General features: G+C 36.0%; 1 protein-coding gene across 1 annotated transcript in view; it reads left to right on the top strand.

The window, feature by feature from the left end:
- Window positions 1–241: 241 nt before the first annotated feature.
- LOC118181281 (uncharacterized) overlaps window positions 242–19,314 on the top strand; it is a 289,332-nt gene continuing 270,259 nt past the window's right edge. The window contains exon 1 of the mRNA XM_085818979.1: window positions 242–407. The gene's annotated coding sequence lies outside the window, so the exon portion shown is untranslated. The remainder of the gene's footprint in view (window positions 408–19,314) is intronic.

Here is a 19,314-nt window from a genome sequence, read left to right as displayed (position 1 = left end):
AGGTCTCGATGTCATACCCTGTCAAAAAGCTTTCGCGATATCGAGGAATATAGCACAGGTCGGAAGCTTGCAGTTGTTGCCTTCGGTGATAATGTTGATAACTCTAAGAAGTTTTGGTTGATATATTACTGCGATAGTATTTTCGCCTCAACGAACCAGTGTGAACGCAGCCTAACCAAGCTTTTCTTCTTCGCATTTACGTTCTTTGCTTTAGCTTAAAAATGTTGGCAACACTCATCAATCCAGAAAATTTCACAACGAGTGCTGTTACATATATTTTTTAGTGTGTGACTTTTTATGAAATACCGACGACAAACGATCTACTACGTAATTGATAACCTTTTATTTTTTTTTATTTGAGAAAGGATCACTTTTGTTTTTTGCATTTTGAACGAAAAGGAATAAAAGTAAGTCAATTAATATCTCAACTACATTCTGCTAATTTTACGTATTAAATGATAGCATTACAGGATAGAACATAAACGCAGCTAAGATCTTTTAAATTTACTTCATTAAAGAATAAATTCTTTCTTTGCCGATTACAGTTATAGTAGTTTCGTTTCCGTTTCAGAAATCAAGTTCCTATCAAGTTCGTTTTTGTTCAAACTTTATAAGTAATGCAAAAGATTAAATAGTTTCACGTAACAAATTGGTAAACCATGATCTTCGGAAGAATTAATTTAGATCAATGAAGAAAGAATAGAGTAATAGTACTATATTAATTCTTTTCCTTTTGAATATTGTAGATTGTGTTGTGTAATACACATCATGTGTGTGGAATTGGGATATTCATAGCCTTATGTGGTTTTGTAATGCTCTTATCCAACTGAGAGAGATGGCTTTGTCTGTAAAGTCATAAATCTTTCATGATTCTTGCTTTTCCCACTCTTTTTCTGCATTTAATACAAACATTCTACCTAATTTCTGCAATAGTTTTCATTGCAAATGTTAATGAGGAAAAGATTCATGTGAAAAGAACATCTGTATTGACACTAACTGTTGAATTATTCTCATAATTCTATTTTTGTGTTTATTCACTATTTTCTTTTCTCATGATGAAGTTAGTTATAATAATAACAAAATTTCTATTTATTTTAAAAACTATAGTTCCTGAAAGTGTGAGTTAATAGTAAGGAATTTTTGAACCAGGTTAAATGTATAATTAGTATTTAAGTAATGTCAAGATTTATTTTCAGTTTTGTATATGCTAACTAAGCAAAATATTTAGTTAATCAAAAATTAAAATAAGGCAAAGTGACAAATTTTGAGAGTAATCTGACAGTATTGTTGCCACTGTTACGATTTTCGGTAAAATCCTAGCATATGGTGCAGCCTTGGCGCGATTTTGAAAATTATCGCCAACACCAAGATGACCCGTTTAACTACTCATCGTATATGTCCCGTTTACTGCTCGTCATAAAGTCACCAAAAGTAGCCAAATCCCTTGTGCACCAGATACTAGGATTAAACCCGATTTTCTTTTGGACAAGCTGTTTGATTTTTGGATTAATGATTCATATTAACATATAACATATCGTGATTCATCAGTTTGTCCAGTTTTCATAGAAATTCTGAAATTAGGATAAAATAAAATTAATTTGCAAAAATATTTGCAAACATTTTATTTTAACACATAATGAATATAATTTCATCCTTAATGAAACTTATTCCCAATGCCAGGAGTGATTAAAAAGTTGAATTTTTAATATGTAACATGCAAATATTTAAAGTGAATGTAACAATTTCAGTTTATAAAATTTTAATATCCATTTTAATTATTCATGGTTGGTAAACAAGCTCTGAATATGTATATATATTAATTTATTTACAGTAAATGTATAAATTAAAGAAAATAAAAAATTAAAGAGGCAAAATTCATAAATTTTGTCTTATTGCTGTTTAAAACCCTTTGTTTAACTGAGACAAGGCTTTAGTGTAGAATTGGGTGCCTCTTCGATTGGCGACATTTTTTAAAAAATTTTGGCAATGAAACCTCACTTCTAGTTACCACGATAGTTTTAACTTTGTTTTAGCTTCCTGATTTTATTTAAATGAAAATAGATTGATGTGTACATGGACATATTTAAGGCAGTGCGCAATGCCTAGTTTGTGCAATTCTAGGATGTTTTTTTAAGTAAAAACAGATCAATGTGTACATGGACACACATCGGTTGATCTTTACATTATGGTAACTTGGCGAAAATTTGGCAACCAACTCTCCTACAGCAACCCTCTATTTTTTTTTCCCCGCCGCCATTTTGTCTTCACGAAGTAAAGACATGTTTCTTTTCTTTTTATCTACTGAACACTTCTTCCAACAATCTAGTAGCCGAATTACACTTATGCTAGAAATTTTATCAAACAAAACTGCTTAATCATGACAAATATTCACCGACTGCAAAATTGGGAAAAAGTGCACAATACCATACTCCTTATGCGTTTTTCAAAATAACACATACACATAAACCATGTACACACCGACTTATTTTTACTTAAAAAAACATCCCAGAATTGCACAAAAATGGCATTGCGCACACTCTTATCCATATACACTGCTTTTTTCTCATAAATTAGAAAAATTTCACGAAAATACATGACAATTTTCTCAATCTTTAAACCCGGTAAAAAGAACATATATGAAATTACCTGATCGCGAAAAAGTATTTACCTTTTACAAATATGAACATTTCCACATATAAAATAAATAAAATATCCAAAAACGTTTACCTCTAAATCATCTATTACATTATACACGTCACCAACGAATTCATACCGCAAGCATTACAAATACTTAGTATCAAATATTTAAATTATTTCCATGCACGTTTATTTCAACTTAAACGTATACCAAATTCCTACAAACATAAAATTCACAAAATAACTATCATTTAATTAAAATATCACTAAACCATGTACACGTCGACTTATTTTTACTTAAAAAAACATCCCAGAATTGCACAAAAATGGCATTGCACACACTCTTCACTATATCCATGTACACTGCTTTTTTCTTATAAATTAGAAAAATTTCACAAAAATACATGACAATTTTCTCAATCTTTAAACCCGGTAAAAAGAACATACGAGGGCCATCCAGGAAGTAGATTACATTTCCGTCTGTGTCCGCTAGGGGCGGGGCTAGCGCGGCCATCTTGGGGTCAGAGCGTTGCGCAGCTCAGTCTGCATCTAGCCGTGCTAGTGAGAGGTTCGTGCTGTGCTCCGTTCAGATACTGTGACGGTTTGAAATGTCTGCGTTAATTGAAAATCCCGCGAGCTGCGAGGTGCGCTCAGTAATAAGGTTTCTGACTGCAGAAAACTGTAAACCGATAGAAATCTATCGGCAGCTTCGTGAAGTGTATGGGGACAACATTATCACTGAAGGTGGAGTACGTCAGTGGGTCATAAGATTTCAAAATGGCCGAACCAATGTTCACGACGAAGATCGAAGTGGGAGACCCAGCATAGTGACCGCCGAACTTCTCGAAAAAGTCGATGCTAAAGTCCGTGAAAATCGAAATTTCACAATAACGGAACTTTCTTTGAGTTTTCCACAAATTTCGTGAAGTTTGTTGCACAAATCATCAGCGAAAAGCTTGGTTACCACAAGTTTTGTGCAAGATGGAAGGCAAGAAGAGGTAACGAAGTGGTTGAAGGCGCAGGCGGCCGAATTTTTCGACGAAGGAATTTCCAAGCTCGTACATCGCTACGATAAATGCCTTAATTTGTATGGTGACTATGTAGAAAAGTAGTATTTGAGTGTGGCTTTCATCTGTATATAATAAAATTTGTTTCCTATACTTTGTTTATTTTTTTATTCCAAAACGTAATCTACTTTCTGGATAGCCCTCGTATATGAAATTACCTCATCGCGAAAAAGTATTTACCCTTTACAAATATGAACATTTCTACATATAAAATAAATAAAATATCCAAAAACTTTTACCTCTAAATCATCTATTACATTATACACGTCACCAACGAATTCATACCGCAAGCATTACAAATACTTAGTATCAAATATTTAAATTATTTCCAGGCACATTTATTTCAACTTAAACGTATACCAAATTCCTACAAACATAAAATTCACAAAATAACTATCATTTCATTAAAATATAATTAAATTCAAAAACACTACTTAAAATATAAATGAGCACATACATTAAATTAATAAAAATTACCTTACAATCCTAATTACTTTAAACTAAATCATTGCTAATAACAATTTTCCCAATAACACCAAATTCCTTTCCACCTTACATTTAGAACAATGCATAAAAATAATATCCTCGAATAATTAAAAATACTAACTTACCTAATCTTCTTCAGAATCTTGATTACGTGGCGGATACACTTTTCTAATTCATTCAATAAAATTATTGAAAGATTTTTTCTGCAAATTTTTTCTCCATACTTCCTCCGCTGAATAAAAAGCAAACTTCTCTTTATCACAATGCCTAAATACCCATTTCGAATTCACTTTAATTAGGGCCATGGGATCCAAAAATTAAACAACACTGTTTCACGCAACACAGAATAAAGCTAAATACAAAATTTCCACATTTTTTCCCGATTTCCCCCCTTTTCCGATTAAAGAACTGTGATTCGTCCATTAATATCACATGACATATCCCATGATCTCTCATTTCCCTCACGCAAAATAATGCGTAATCGGAACTGAGTACTGCTCACATTATTACCAAAGTCCCAGGTAGTAACCTTTATCGCCTCCAAAATGTCGCCAAACTACCAGTTACCATATTGTAAAGATCAACCCACAGATCTTATGTAATTCTTCAACTTCTTATTTTGGTTTTGTGTAGCGTCCATCTTGAAATTGTGTCTTCTTGGCGTCAAAAAAGAATCGCCAATAAACAAGGGGCACCCAATTGAGACAATTACAGTTTTTACTATTTTATTAATATTAAACTTTTTATAAAGTAAAAGTAGACAAAGCAGTTTATTAATTAAAAAAATAACTGATTAATTAGTACCGTGTTTATTCACGTAAGTCGTACTTTTTTTGCCGATTTTTCATTGTAAAAGTCTAGGTGCGACTATTATGTGGAGAAATCTGCTACACAATATTATACACTTTTGATGACATTTTCTGCTTGAAAAACGGGGGTATGACTATTACACACTTAAACATGGTATATATATATATATATATATATATATATATATATAAGGATTTCTCTACAGTAATTGCTTTTTACTCCAAATTGAATTGACTAAAATGCTTCATAAGAATAAGTTCTTTGAGTATCATCATTGGTTCATTATCCCTTCTATTCGCGGAAATATTTGGCCTGACTAGAATTTTCGGTTTGGCTTTAACTTATAACTCGAGTAAAGATGAAACACTTTCGTATTTACGTATTTTTATCAATTATTGTTCATTGAACGGGAGTTGGTTTGTTCCCCTTGAAAAGTCAACTAATTTCCGATCAATGACAGTGATTACATGTTTTTAATTTTTCCTTTTACAATTGAAATTTTATTCTTCATGATAATTTAACTCCAGTCCCCGTTAAAATATTATTAACATTTTGCTTTCAAATTACTTCAAAACATCTTTCAAAATATAACTTACCAGTATGGATTCACTCTTTTAAAATAATTCTACTTTAATTAAACTTAGGAGATAATATAATCAATTAATCAATACTGTTTAGAAAATAAATTATTATTAACTTTGCAGCAATTGCGCAAGTAGTAATAACTTGTTTTCGCACTAAATGGATTTAAGATCATACAACATTATATATATATATATATATATATATTGCTACGAAATGTACAGGCGCGGTAGAATAGCTTTCGTGCAAAGTAGTTTTAAGGTTGCCATAAAATGGCAAGGAAGGGCATAGTACAAAATACAGCCACCACAATCCTTAACGAAGTCTTCCCCACAGACAACGTGGAGGAAGATACGCCAGCACAGAAAATTGTTCGCATGAATACCACCATCCCACCGACTCCACATGATATACCATTTAGTGACAAGGAAGTCAAGCAAATTTTCCAACACCTACCCCTGAAAAAGGCCCCCGGTCCAGACGGCTTGGACTATAGCATCATCAAAGTTGCCTACAAAGCACGTCCCTCCTTCTTCTAAATTCTTTAACCAACTGTTTGACAACCAAATATTCCCGCAGGCATTCAAGAAAGGACAAGTTGTCCTATTCCTGAAAAAGAATAAAAGCCCGCAAGACCTGCGCTCTTTTCGCCCGATATGCCTTTTGCCAACCCTGGGCAAAATTTACGAGAAATTAATTGTTAACAGACTAAAATATTATCTCCATAGCAACAATCATCTCAGCCCCAGGCAGTATGGCTTTCGCACTGGTCTGTCCACTACCCATGCCCTCTGCAAAATTCGTGAAACAATTCAACGCAATAGCACCACAGGTTTCCATACAGCTTTCATATCCATTGACCTCCAGAGTGCGTTTGACACACTCTGGTGGCCAACGATAAGACGGGCCCTCCGAGACGCACAGTGTCCATCCAACCTCTTCAGCGTTTTTAGTAGTTATCTAGAGAATCGTAGTCTTCTCATAGTCATCAACAATGACACTACCTTCAAAGTGCAAGAAAGAGGATGTCCCCAAGGCTCTTGTGCTGGACCGATTCTCTGGAATTTAACATTCAACTCTGTACTGGATGCAAACTGGCCACGACATACAAGTGTCATCGCCTACGCAGACGACGCAGCTCTTCTTGTCAAAGGTCGCACTCGTGCGGAGCTCGAGAAAAACGGCACCGAAGTCTGCTCCCTCCTCGCCAATATCTGCAGCAACTTAAAGCTTACAATCTCTACCGCAAAGTCATCAGCAATAATAATACCCAAAGCAGGCACGAATCCAACGCGCCGCCCCTGCATCAAACTACAAGGAGCCAACATAAAGATTGTCCAAACGCTAAAATACCTAGGTGTAATCTGGGATAAAAAACTAACCTGGATCCCTCACATCCAAGAACTAAAAAACAAAACATCAGCTATAGCCAGAAAGGCCCGCGCCTTCCAAGGTAAAAACTGGGGTCAGAATCATCATATTCAGAAGATCCTCTACCATGTGGTAGCTGAAAAAATAGTCTTGTATGCTGCTGCCGTATGGGCCCAACCGATGGGAGGACGAAAGATCAAACATCTTACATCTCTTCAACGACCATTCGCCCTGAATCTCTGTAAAGCGTACCGCACCACAGCCACCAGCTCAGCGACAGTCCTTGCAGGGCTCATTCCACTCCACATACGGGCAGAACAAGAGGCAGTGTACACCACCCTCATATACCTCCGCAAAGATGCAACATTTGGCAACATAACATACAGCCCTCTGCAATTTCAAAGCCCAGGTAACACTCTTCACGCTCATCCTGCACGTAAAGGCACAGGAATAAGAATTAACATCTCACGGATACAGCCACTGTCAATGACGCGAGTTTCAAGGGATACGCAAATATACACCGATGGCTCTAAACAGGAAGATGGAGTAGGCAGCGCCTTTGCACACTATGACAAAGGAAGAATCATCCATGTATGGAAAGGACGCCTTGACTTAAACAACAGTGTGTTCCAGGCGGAGGTGCAAGCAATTATAACCGCGGTAGATTACATTTTCAATAATAATATAGAACGGGCGAAAATTTTCACTGACAGTATGTCAACGCTTCTAGCACTAGATAATCACAACCACACCTCGCCCTTGATCATCAACTTACAACTTTTACAGCGCAACCCGCAGAAACATCTTTCCTTAACATGGATCAAGGCACATGCAGAAAATGAGGGGAATGAAGCAGCTGATAGCCTGGCCAAGCAAGCAGCCACTGATCCAGAAGCTGAAAAAATCACAATCCCAGCCCCTCCTTCCTACCTCAAAGGGCTATTACGGGGTCAAGGCCTAAATCTTTGGCAGGAAGACTGGATGCACTGCACAACTGGAAGACGTACATACAGCTACCTCCCGAAAGTCAGCACTGAACGCAACATTGCAATAGCTCCTCTTACGGCTTATATTACAGGACACGGCCCATTCCCGACCTACTTCAATAGACATGGCATAACAACCACGGACATATGCGCCTGCGGAGCGGAAGGCTCCCCAGACCACTATGTTTTTGAATGCCATCTGACAGCAGGAAATCACCTCCCTCTTCCTATCAACAATAGTGAAGCTTATCACCGCTTCCTTATAAAGCACAAACCGGCAGTAAATATAATTTGCAAAATTGTTAACAAGCTCAAGAGAATGGGCCAAGATTTGTGCTCTCCTCATTAACCAAAACTCTCAAGACATCATGATACACTAACTAAGTCAGCATGCAGTTCCACATTCTCAGACACATAAGTCTACTCCTAAAATTTACATAAGTCAGACACCTTTCAAATAATGTACAATCAAATGTATTTAACATTTCCTCTTCTGTATATGCATAATACTTAAATTTTTTTTATTTTTATTTATTTTATTTTATTTTATTTATTTATTTATTTATTTATTTATTTTTTTTTTTATTTTTTTTTTTATTTTTTTCCCCCTATGAGCCTGTAATTTGATCCTATTATTTTGTAACTGTATTTTTGTATCTGTATATTTAATTTGTATTTTTATTAGAATTTTATTGTGAATGTGCAAAATTACCATAGCAAATTGCAACAACAAATGTCAAAACGGTAAAACGAATGCAATCTGCCCTTGTATGGCCATGTAAATGATCTTGTTAACATCCTAAAAAGCTCCCGAGGTGGCCTCTTGAGGCCCCAGGGAGTTGTTCCTGGTTAGTGGAGGGCGCGGGACACATGCCTGTTTACCTCTGCTAGACATCAGGCGTCCCCGTCCTCCGTTACCAACCAACCAACATGCCATGGACGGATGGAGAACCTTCTGCAACAAATTCTTACCGGTTTAGCCCAGAATGTTCTCGAACACAAGCCGAAAGCTATATAAACCCTGCTGGTCTGCAGTATCGAGAGTGTGCATCGTCTGGAGTGTGAGATGGTATTGAGTTGGTGTCTCGTCTAGCGAGTCAATCAAGTTGACAGCCGGGCAGCGAGTGCCGAGTGGGTCGTCAAGTGCACCAAAAGAGTCTCGTAGTGTATCACTGTTAGTGCATCGAGAGAGCGTGTTAAGCTGGGAACTGAACTGAAGAGTCTAGAGCTGTGCTCAGTGTGTCGTCAAGTGCATCGCGAGTTGTAGCCTGGAGAGTCTCGAGAGTACGTGGAGTTCCGAGAACGAATAAGCAGAGTTGGAAGCTGTACTCGGGTGCTTTGCAGTGAAGCTATCTCCACCGTTATTGCCTTACAGTGTGAAGGCTATGTCGCTGAACATGTCAGCGTGTTTATAACAGATCGACGAATGTAAAAGTGATTTTGGAGCTATCTGATTAATATTGGTAAATAAAGTGTGTTCCGATACTTCATCAAGTGTCGTCATTATTCACTCAATCTTCTAACCCCATACGAACGTGAAGGAAGAAAATAACTTAACAACTGGTGTCAGAAGTGGGATTTGCGAGTGAATGCCAGTGACCCGCCTGAAGAAAAAAGGCATGGCAGAAAAAACAAAGACTTTGATGGACTTCTTAGCCGAGATGAGGGCTGAGATGAAAGCCAGATATGAAGAGATGAGAGCTGAAATGATAACCGGATATCAAGAGATGAAGGCTGAGTTGAAAGCCGGTCTGAAAGAGATGAAAGCAGGATATGCAGAGATAAAACCCAGATATGATACAATGAGGGCTGAGATCAAAGCCCGACTGGAAGAGATGAAAGCCGGACTGAAAGAGAAGAAATAAATGTCAGCCAAGAAAAGGTGCGAGAGCAACTCCAGCAGGTGAAAGCGAAGTTTATAGAAGAAACTGGAGCCATAAAAGACGATGTGGAAATGAGAGATGTGGCGTCTGAAGAAACAAAGGATGAAGAAATGAAAGAAGTAGCTAATGAACTGCCTGAGAAAGATCCAGAAATGATCGATGAAATATCTAACGGGATGAAAGAAAAAGAACAAAAACATTAAGAAATAAAAGATGCGAAAGAAGGTTTTGGTTTTTACGTGCCTGAAGTAGAGATAGAAAAAAGTGAAAATGCGACTGTTAAGTTCTTCGAAACTGATAGTGAAGTTATGAAAACGCAGTCAGCAAGTGTTGAACCATCTGAAAGTTCATGTGATACTGAGATTGAAAAAGCTGATGTACAGCTGAAGCAGTGTACTCCAGTATTGCAAGAAAATTAACCCACTTCACAAACTATGTGTGTGTCTCATAGTGCAGGTTTTGCAGTCAAGGACTTGTTTTTGATTTTAGACCAGGATACTTGCGTTTGTAAAGTATCGGGCTCCATTGACTCTGATGCAGAATTTGGAGCTGGTTCTCAGGAAACGGAGAAAAATGTGCATGTACCAGCTGCTGAAAATGCTGAGGTCAATTTTATATATGATGCGAATAAACCACAGAGTGATGAACAAACAGTTTTAGATCTTCCAATAGATGAAAAGTCTGAAAGGACTGAATTTCAGACTGTGACAGGAAAAACAGAAATGCATCTGAGAACTGCAGTGGAAAAATATTTGACCCGGGTATAAATAATGAAAAGACTGAGACTGAAATTCATTCAGAACTTTAATTTGTATAATTTAAAATTGTTATGTATTTAATTTGTGTATATAACTTGTATGTAGTGTAAATGTTTGTTTCTTTAGTTATGTTATTTGTTTGTTTTTTTTTTGCTTTTTGTTTGTATCGAATTATGCTTCTGACCAAGGATTGTACTGCCCGGGACGTGCAGTCCTTGGGAGGGGGCAGTGTTACGAAATGTACAGGCGCAGTAAGATAGCTTCCCCTCAAAACAGTTTTAGGGTTGCCATAAAATGGCAAGGGAAGACAGGGTTGCCACATTTGGTGAGAAATCACCCATTTGGCAACATGCCATAGATGGATGGAGAACCTTCTGGAATGAATTCTTACAGGTTTAATTCAGAATGTTCGGAACACAAGTCGAAAGCTATATAAACCCTGCTGGTCCGCAGTATCGAGAGTGTGCCTCATCTGGAGTGCGAGATAGTTAGTATCGAGTTGGTGTCTCGTCTAGCGAGTCAATCCGTTCGGGGTCTATCGAGTTGACAGCCCGACAGCGAGTGCACCGAAAGGGTCTTGTAGTGTATCGCGGTTAGTGTTATCTCCCGTGTAAGCTTTTGTGGTATAAATGGTTAATATATTCAACTAATGTTGGAAACAATGTTGGCAAGTTTCTGCCCAAATAGTTAAAACCTGTCAGTTATAACTGGCATGACAAAATCCGGTTTATGCTATTAATTAGTAAAAACTCATCATATAACTGAAAATTGATCATAGTACTGTAAGTAGTAGAGGGAAATGTATTCTAGTAGAATAAGCCATTAGAACATACAAAAACCATAGGAAGTTTGAATTTAATAAAACAAAGGTAATGATGTTTCTTGCTTAAACTGAAGAATTATTATGTTCAGAGTGGTTAGAATGTGGTTTTGGTACTTTTCCGTTTCACCGGCGCAAATCTCGCCAAGCAGACTCTATTGGCAACAACATACAGTATACACATAAAAAATGTTACTAAGAAATTTTTATTTTGAAGGCATAGGCATTTTAATATTGTTTAATATTTTGTAAAAAGACAATAAATTTGTTTAAGAATTTATTAGGCTTTCATGGTTCAACAAGCTGATTCTCTGGTTCATATCACGTGACCCCAAATGATCTCATCTCATGTAAACTACGCTACAAGAGTCTAATTCTCTCAGTAATTATGGCTCTACTCTTATATGCGCCCTGAGATCACCAAATGGGTAAAAGTATATTTAAGGGTACCCCTTGGCGATTTTTGGCAGTAAATGGATACCGAGTTTGTGCAATTCTTTGACTTGATATTTTAGCTTGTGTAGCGGCGATTTTTGGTGCAAAAATCGTGGCTACACAAAGCCAAAATAATGAGACAAAGAATTTCACAAACTACATATCCATGTACACATCGACCTATTTTCATCTTAAAAAACATCCCAGAATTGCCCAAAAGTGGCATTGTGCACTCCCTTGACTTTATCCATGTACACATCGACCTATTTTCACTTAAAAAAATTCCCAGAATTGCACAAAAACGGCATTGCGCACTCCCTTGAGTTTGTCCATGTACTCATCGATATATTTTCACTTAGAAAAGAAAGAAGCACCCAATTCTACAGTAGAGGCAGACAAAAAATACATAATTTAATAAACTACATTTTAAACCACACAATAAAATAACATAAAAAAGAAAAAACCGGTTATGCATATAAGCACTACACAAAGCAAATATCCACTTACCTTAATTAGAAATTCCTTCACCTTCAGCCTGTGACACACAAAATTCCTTAACATTGTCCAAAAACTTCCTAAAATTATCTGAACTCGAATCCATATATTGGCGGCGTCACATAAATTCACAAAAATAAGAGTAAAAAATATCATACGTAATTCCGGACTGTCCAGAAAATGGCTCAGTAAACCTCCATTTACACACCAGTCAATAAATGCACTTTTCCTCTTTTGTTCCAAATCGCACTGAAACAATAAAATTAAATCTTACTACATTCAGCCTTCTACCTTCTAAAAAATCAAACAAGTAATGTATTTCCTAATAACACATAACACACACATGGGATGTTTTGTAAGGACATCCCATGATTCAAAATTTCCCGGAATAATGCAAACGATTACATCATAATAGGGTTTCTATAACATTCAACTACTCAGGTTATCATAAATGAAACAACTTGGCAATAAATGAAACAGCAACTTCCAGATAATACAAGGGGTACCCTAAAGTCACCACCTGGCTTTTGACGTTGAATACTCCTTTGCTGGATTGGTTTAATTGCTGGTTGGTTCATCATGGTTTGACATCAGTTGTACCATTATTGGCGACCTTATTGGTTGCGCCGGCAAAACGGAAAAGTACTGTTTTCTGAAAATTTGATGACTTCTACTAAAGTGGTAGTATTGAGTCGAATGCTGTTAAACATTTCATTGCCAAGTATGCAATGAAATGTTTTCTATGTGAAAAGATTGTCACAGTTGGCAACCTTTATATTTCATGCTCAAGGAACTTAATGAGCTGTTAGCACAGTGTATGTGCATACTGATATTAAAGAGTGGTTTTATGTGAATTTGACTGATGATTAAAGAAATAAAATTTTAGCGAACTAACATGCACGCTCGACCAGTATAGTAGTCTAATAGAATATGAATGATGATCATAATATTCTTCGGTAAAGTGCAGAATCGCCCGCTTATTTGCTTGGCACTTTTTACAAGAGTAAGAAGAATTGGATTTTTGTCAATTTTCTTTGACTTTTTAATTGAAAATAGGTCGATGTGTACATGGATAACTCTTCTGGGGCTGATCTTTGGAATATGGAAACTGGTAGTTTGGCGACATTTTGGAGGCGATAAAGGTTACTACCTAGGATTTTGGTAATAATGTGAGAAGTACTCAGTTCTGATTACGCATTATTTTGTGCGAGAGATCATGAGATATGTCATGTGACATTAATGGACGAATTACAGTTCTTTAATCGGAAAAGGAGGGGGGAAATCTGGAAAAAATCTAGAAATTTTGTATTTAGCTTTATTCTGTGTTGTGTGAAACAGTGTTGATTAATTTTTGGATCCCATAGCCCTAACTAAAGTGAATTCGAAATGGGTATTTAGTGGGATTGAAAGGGGTAGTAATAAGTGTTTTTTTTAAGGTTGTGCGAGATAGAAGTAAAGGTGTTTTTATTAAGTTATTTATTTTACCTGGTACCTTGCTGTGAACTATAAGTATGATTTTAAAGATCCTGAAGTTTATTAAAGTTTATCTGCCACGTAATCAAGATTCTGAAGAAGATTAGGTAAGTTAGTATTTTTAATTATTTGAGGATATTATTTTTATGCATTGTTCTAAATGTAAGGGTAAATAAAGTAATATGGTATTATTGGAAAATTTTTATTAGCAATGATTTAGTTTAAAGTAATTAGGATTGTAAGCTAATTTTTATTAATTTAATGTATGTGCTTATTTATATTTTAAGTAGTGTTTTTGAATTTAATTATATTTTAATTAAATGATAGTTATTTTGTGAATTATATGTTTGTAGGAATTTGGTATACGTTTCAGTTGAAGTAAACGTGCATGGAAATAGTTTAAATATTTGACACTAAGTATTTGTAACCATTTGTAATGTTTGCGGTATGAATTCGTTGGTGACGTTTATAATATAATAGATAATTTAGAGGTAAAAGTTTTTGGATATTTTATTTATTTTATATGTGGAAATGTTCATCTTTGGAAAGGGTATATACTTTTTCGCGATCAGGTAATTTCATATATGTTCTTTTTACCGGATTTAAAGATTCACAAAATTTTCATGCATTTTCGTGAAATTTTTCTAATTTATGAGAAAAAAGCAGCGTACATGGATATAGTGAGCGCAATGCCATTTTTGTCCAATTCTGGGATGTTTTTTTAAGTAAAAATAAGTCGACGTGTAAATGGTTTATGTGTGTGTGCTATTCTGAAAAACGCACAAGGAGTTTGGGATTGTGCACTTTTTCCCAATTTTCAGTTAATATTTGTCATGATTAAGCAGTTTTGTTACATAAAATTTCTAGCATAAGTGTAATTCGGCTAGTAGATGGTTGGAAAAAGTGTTGAGTAAATAAAAAGAAAAGACACATGTCTTTACTTCGTGAAGACAAAATGGCGGCGAAAAAAAATAGAGGGTTGCTGTAGCAGACTTGGTCGCCAAATTTTCGCCAAAAAATCGCCAAGTTACCATAATCCAAAGATCAAACTCTTCTGGAAGTTTTAGATGAGCAGTAGTGCATTTTTTTCTCTTATGTTTTAAGTGGTATCAAGTTATGGAATAGATTTAAGGTATAAAAGAGGTGAGTGATTGTACTATTTTCTTTGGGGGGGGGGATGCCAGGAGAGAAAGATGTTCTAGGTTGGTGTATGAAAGCGAGTTTGATTGTGTCTTAAGCATTAGTGTTCGAAGTGTAAAAACAGTATGCATTTGTGTGAATGAAGTGGGCAAATTAATGAATATGAATAATATTGTCAGAAGCAGGAATCTGCTTGATGACTGTTAAAAGAGGTTTGTTCATGGTTTAAACTCAAGTCATTTTAGCATATGTAACATTCTGTGGATCACATGATTATGAATCAGACGAAAGTTTACAAACATTGTTTGTAACTGGTTTATGGTTTTCAAAGAGGTATGTTGCCTGTGAGATTTTCAACATGCAATATGACTGTCGCTTGTCAGTGCTGAGAATTGTCAAAAACATAAGAAAAAATAAGGGTGTGTAGGATGATTTCGATTCCTTTTTGAGAGAATATATGTGAAGATTGTGCAGTCATGTAATAAAAGATGCTTTTCATGCATTCCAGTGAGACTTTATCAAACTTTAACAACTGGTGGGAAAAATGCATCAGAAAACTGAAAGGAGAAATCTTGTTTTTTCTATACTGTACTGTCATTTCAGGCATGTTTCCTTACAGTGTCTCTTGATGCTTTACTCTTCAGGAGAATTCCGGAAATGTACCAAATTGGCAATTTAAAAACCGTAGCAAGCAATGGACTAAAGTGCATTTTTACCATTATGTTAATATGCAAGTACCTGTGCTTATTTGCAGCAATGTTGTGTTTTAACAGCTACAACAAGTATTTGTGTTCCTTTTAATTATAATAATTATAATTATCACTTCTGCCATTCCTTTTTCATTTATATCATCATCATAAGTTTAAAATATTTGTAGGACATTTCATTTGAATGCTTCCAAGCAACCATCAGGCTGTTCCTCCTTATTTTGCTGTGTGTTTTTGTATTGCATTATTTGGGAATTCCTTAAGCCTAGTGTCTTCTGAAATTATTTCAGAGGCATTTCTGGGTAGATACTACATGCTTCATAACAGTTGCTGGTGTATATTTTGCCTTAGGTTTGAATAATGAGCAAAATAATCATAAAATGTTAGAAATGAAGTACTGTTTTCAAGAGCATCTTTTCTTATGGGTAGCATTTTATGTGTATTATATGTTAGAGTAGCTTTTAGTTTCTGTTATAAGTGTCTGTACTATTTCAAGTGATTTTCAAAAAACATAAATGCTATAACTTACTATTTTTTTATATTTATTATTCACGAAACATAAAACCTATTGTTACGGGGTTCGTGATGATTTGGAGTGAATAATGATGACACTTGGTGATGAAGTATCGAAACACACTTTATTTACCAATATTAATCAAATTAATTAGCTCCAAAACACGTTTTTACAGTCGGTGGTGAACTACGATAAACACGATCAGAAACACAGCCTCCAGATTATCAGGCTATCACGGTGAAGACAGCTTCATGGCAAAGCACTAGAGTACAGCTCCCGACTCTGCTTGGTCGTTCTCGGAATTCCATGTACTCTCGAGACTCTTCACGCTATAACTCGCAATGCACTCGACGACATACAGAGCACAGCTCTCGAATCTTCAGTTCAGTCGTTTCCGGAGCACAATACGCTCTCTCGACGATACACTACAAGTGTCTTTCAGTGCACTCGACAACCCACTCAGCACTCGCTGCCCGGCTGTAAACTCGATTGTTTCCGCACGGGCTGACTAACTCGAGACTAACTATCTTGCACTCTATGTGAGGTACACACTCTGACTGCGGACCAGCAGGGTTTATATAGCTTTCGGCTTGGGTTCGAGAGCATTCTAGGCTAAACCGGTAAGAATTCGTTCCAGAAGGTTTTCCATCTGTCCATAGCATATCGCTAATTTTGCCGCCAAATGTTGCCATATGAGCCATTTCTCATCAAATTCTGCCTTCCCTTGTCATTTTTTGGCAACCCTAAAACTGCTTTGCCATCTTATCGCACCTCTACATTTCGTAACACTATTTTGCTGTTAACACTAGAACCGCGGTACTCTTTCGATACACCTGAAACCACGGTATGGGTCAATTGGACAATAGATGCAAAATACCAAAAAATATGCACAAGTGATTACTTTAGGTAACTAAAACATTTTATTTCTTTGTAATAATCAATATTTCTCAGAATTTACGTTACATATTTTATATAAATCCACAGAAATTACCTTAATTTTTAGAAAATCATATTTAAAATTTTATTAAGTACAATAACATGTCTTTTAAACAAAATAAAACATAATTTTTCTAATTTTGATGGAAAAACATAGTATATTATTTAAATAAATTTAGGTATAATTTTAGAGAAAAAATAAAAATTTTACCAGTTACTTATTATTAGTTTTACAGATTTTTAAAAATCCAATTTCTTGTACTGTATTTGACGGCATATAAGACGAACTTTTTTCCTAAATTTGGTCTCAAAAACGGTTAACTTTCAATACTGAATCCTATTTTTAGCCCGGATAAAGGTCTAGACACACATAACTTTTTCTACATCTGCCATAATTATTTTGCGCATGCGTGAAATATCTGTCACCAAAAAGCGCCAAAGCTCGAAGCTGATGTCGAAGTTCGAACAGGTTCGACTGTCACATTACGTCTATGGAGTCTTTCCTTCTTTACATAGACTTTCTTTGACTCAGCCGACACACATGTCAGTATCGGTGCTACTTTGTATAAACGTGTCGGTATCGGTGCTTAAAACTATTTGTTTTAAAAAATTACCCTGAAAAATATGACTACAGGAAACAAGAGATTAAGCTTAAACTAGGAGTGTTAAACTACGACAAAGTGCATGCAAACAGAGCAGCAGCAAGGCATTTTGGTTCACCACCTACCAAAAAAATGACACGTACTTGGCGACTGAAGGAAGATCAGCTGAAGACTGCTATAAAACAAAAACATAACCTTCGATGCCCAGCTCCATCTTAGCCTGAACTTGAAAATGCCGTAAAAATGTGGGTGATAGATAAGAGGAAATCTGGGATAAGTGTTTCAACCAAAATGATAATCAATGAGGCCAAAGGATTTGCAGAAAAACATGGGAATCAGAACTTTTTCAGGGTCTGAGGGCTGGTACTACAGGTTCATCAAAAGGCAAGGCTTATCAATGCACAGAAAAACAACTATTGCACAGAAAATGCCAGCAGGTTATGAAGAAAAAATACTAATACTTTCATAGGTTTATTATAAATGTATGCAAGAAAACTTCTTTTGAGCTCGATGAAATAGGAAATATGGATGAAATTCCACTCGCATTTGATGTACCATCCAACAAGACTGTGAGTATCAAAGGGTCTAAATCAGTAACCATAAAAACCACAGGTCATGAAAAAACCCGATATACGGTAGTTCTAACATGTTGTGCTGATGGCACAAAACTACCGCCATTTTTCAAAAGAAAACTCATCCGAAAGAAAAACTTCCAAAGAGTGTAATTGTTCATGTTCATCCGAAAGGTTGGATGGACGAAGCTAGAATGAAACTGTGGTTACAGAACATATAGGCAAGGCGACCTGGTGGACTCATAAGAAAACCCTCTCTTTTGGTTTTGGACCAGTTTAATGCCCATAGAACTGAAACCATAAAGACTAAAGCGAGAAAATTAAAAACTCAGGTAGCTGTCATTCCTGGTGGACTGACTTGCCAATTGCAGCATTTAGACATATCCGTGAATAAGCCATTTAAGAAAAAAATGCGAGAACGATGGAACAAGTGGATAGGAGAGCCACATCACGCCCTGAGACCCTCAGGGAAAATGAAGTGGCCCTCTATTTCACAAGTGTGCGAGTAAGTAAAAAGATCTTGAGAGGACGTAAATCTGAAGTACAGTCAAAAGTCGTTAATTCGGACACCTATAATCCGGAATGATCTATAATCCGGACCTCAAAGCTACAAACTTTCTGCGCATGCGTCACGTTGACGTAAGACCTTTACCGCTGCGAATTTGCGTGTGCGCGTGCGCAAAATACGTTTACGAATGCGCGTTTACTGTATAACGGACGGGATAAGCTAAGCTAAAATTATCTAATTATCTATTTCAGTTAATGTTGCAGATTGCGTTGTTCCTTAATCTTCGAATTGGATCCGGATTATTATTTTTTGCAGACTGTTAGAGCAATTTTATAAAAGTAAGGTTGAACTTTCGATTATGTCAAAAAGAATTTCCGATATATATTTACTAATATGTAAAGGATATACAAAGTGAAAGTATCTTTCGGAGTCCATTAAACAAAAAATGGATAAAGGCCTATCCTTTGTTTATCTAAACTTTAACGTTTGTTTATCTAAACTTTGTTTACCTTTAACGCCTGGGCGGTGTGCA

The sequence above is a fragment of the Stegodyphus dumicola genome, chromosome 6, assembly GCF_044657685.1.
Source record: "Stegodyphus dumicola isolate Sdum_Otavi_A_Nest chromosome 6, ASM4465768v1".
NCBI classification, from domain to species: domain Eukaryota; kingdom Metazoa; phylum Arthropoda; class Arachnida; order Araneae; family Eresidae; genus Stegodyphus; species Stegodyphus dumicola.
Note: the sequence above shows the minus strand (reverse complement) of the source record. Positions and strands in the feature narration are given on the sequence as shown.